The following is a 2,780-nucleotide window of genomic DNA, read 5'->3' on the forward strand; positions in this document are numbered from 1 at the left end:
TTGCGTCGACAAAATCGTTACCGATGTACACAATTGCAAAAATTTTTAGACGCGTCTTTCTCATATGTTGTCTATTTACATTTAGCTGCATTCCTATTTCTTTTGTCTCTATATTAAAGAGATCGTGCCCGTAAATAAATAAATAAATAACAATGTAATAACAATTGGAATTTTTCCAAAAGCTAATTTTAAAGTACCGATCTAATATACAGAGTGTTCGCGAGTTGAGCGATCAAACGATGACAACACGTACTGTGACCAGAATTCAGACGAAAATGTTACAAGAACGTAAATCCACAACAGCTTCGTTCGAGAGTTTTGACCAAAATATTCCCTTGCGGTTAATTCTCCGTTTCAAATTGACAGTCACCATTGAGAGTGCAAGCTCGAGACCGTCGAAAAATCGAATCAAGCATTCTATGAATTTCGTGTCGAACGTGTATAATTTCCCCGAATACAACATCGATACCATCGATCGGTTTCTGTCGCGTATTTTTTCTCGTTGGATACATTTCTCCTCGCGTGTAAAAATAAGATTTCTTTTCTTCGACCTACCTACCCTCGATGATAATCAAAGCTCAATCAATTAATTCTATTCACATTTGCTACCCAAGTATTCGGCCACTTACACTCCATTGGAAGTATACAAAATATATCGAAATAAGATTTTCCAATATAATTTTCACCGCTATTTTTGACCTCTCGCCCTCGTATGCAGACAATAATTAATACGACAGACAATATTTACTTACTTACTTACTATAAATAAAAAAAGAATAACCAATGTAGGACGATCGAAAAACGAAATCGAAGAGTTCAAAATTTGAAAAGTAATTATGGAAGTAATTATGGTATATGGTTCCCTATCTGGAAGGAAATTCGAGAAGATACGTTGAAAAATTTGTTGCTCTATTACCCCGAATCGTTGACACCGTTATTATCTAATATGGAAAATGTATAAACGAACAAAGTATTTAAAAATTTTCATCCATCAATTGGCAAGACTTTCACCAATATTGATAAATCGATAATCGTTCCATTTGGATATATTTATATTTCGGCAACGATGCGAAATTTACAATCCGATTCCAAGTGGTCGAATGCTTACGAACGGTGATGTACCTGATTTCGTACCTGATCGATGTACCAGGAATAATTTTAACCGATTTCTCTAATGGTAACGATAACTCGATCTTTAAGAAGTCGAAGAAGGAGCGCGCAGTTAACCTCTCTGGGAAGAAATTAAGCATTAACCAATATCTAAAGTTGTTTCGCGTGTATCCATACACAATTACCTTGGAATACTATTTCTACATAATATCCTCGATAAAAAAGGGTCATTTTGTGTCGCGAGCGAGTATCGTTTGCAAAATTACAACCGCTCGTCGTAGTCGGTTTGCAACAGTTTCTGCACAACATGGACGACGATTATCATCTCTAAACCTTCTCCAAACATTAGATACTTTTAACATCGGTGCAATCTTGGGAAAGTTTTTCGATCCAACACGTCATCGTAATATATACTTTTTCGACGATAAAAGATGTCACGATAAATCAGATCGGGTGCTCTCGTATTCCTTGGTCCTTTTGCTCTAATATAAATTTGTTGACAGTTGTTACCGAAATAGCTTGAGGATACAATCGAACGGAAGAACGTATTACGGTTAATTGACACGAAGCTGTCGGAAAACATTCCGAAGCAGCATTATCGAACGAGTTCAGAATTCTTTCGGACCGAATTCCTGTTAACGCCATTCACTCGATATTCTTTCGATAAAAGGCAGAATGAATTTTTTCGTAACCGAGAATAGAGTCTAACGAGCAAAGAACAATCCACCATACTTCCATTACGAAATCTCTGCCGATATTCTCTTGCAGGTACCGAGGTATCGCAGAAACCAAATCTTGTCATTTTACTCACCGATACCGAAACAAACTATCAATATCCCTGTTACATCCCTCAAGGAACTATGAACAAGCAGATCTTGAAAGGTGACTCGTAACCGTTGCAGCGCCTTGTAATTAATTTTCGATCGCGCGTTAAAAGCCACGATAAATAGACGCCGAGACCGGGACCGTGACTTAAATTATGAATCCCCGAATCGGCATCGTACATCCACGGCATCGAGATTTCCCGGGTTATCGACTCACTTGTCCTTTCCTTGATGACAAACGTAATGCCTTTGAGAACGAACAGAGTGAAATCGAGATTAATGGAAAGCCAATATTCTAAAAACGAATCGTGCCTCCACCTTTACCGAGTCTTCGTCACGGGGTAATTGTCCGAGCGAGACGAGAGTCTGACAAAACTTGTACAATCGAGATCGCGACAAGGTCCGGTACGATCCACAAAAATACGGTTAAACTTATATTTCGATCACATCGACGTTTATTAACAATTCGTAGCTTGAAAACCATCCCAACGTCGTTAATTTATCGTTGAGAACGTAGTTTCTGGGTACGCAGAAGCATCCCGCAAAATCCAATCCCGTCACCCGAAGAATTTGGAACAACGAACGGAAATACGAAGATCAAGGAAGATCCGTTCCCGTCTCGATATCTTCGTTCTAAAAATTCCGTTTCGTCCCTCGAGCCGCCACGGAGCCAGGTTCGCGGGAAACGTTCGTCCCCTGTTTCATACGTGGAACCGTCCTATCGCGATTCGATCGTTGAACTCGTTGGCAGCTCGGGCAAAACGGGATATTCCGTTACCCGGGCATCCTCCATTCGGTATAACCTCGTCGCGCGACAGTACCGAAAACGAATGCCCGCGCGAGCTC

Source organism: Ptiloglossa arizonensis, chromosome 4, assembly GCF_051014685.1.
Source record: "Ptiloglossa arizonensis isolate GNS036 chromosome 4, iyPtiAriz1_principal, whole genome shotgun sequence".
NCBI lineage: Eukaryota > Metazoa > Arthropoda > Insecta > Hymenoptera > Colletidae > Ptiloglossa > Ptiloglossa arizonensis.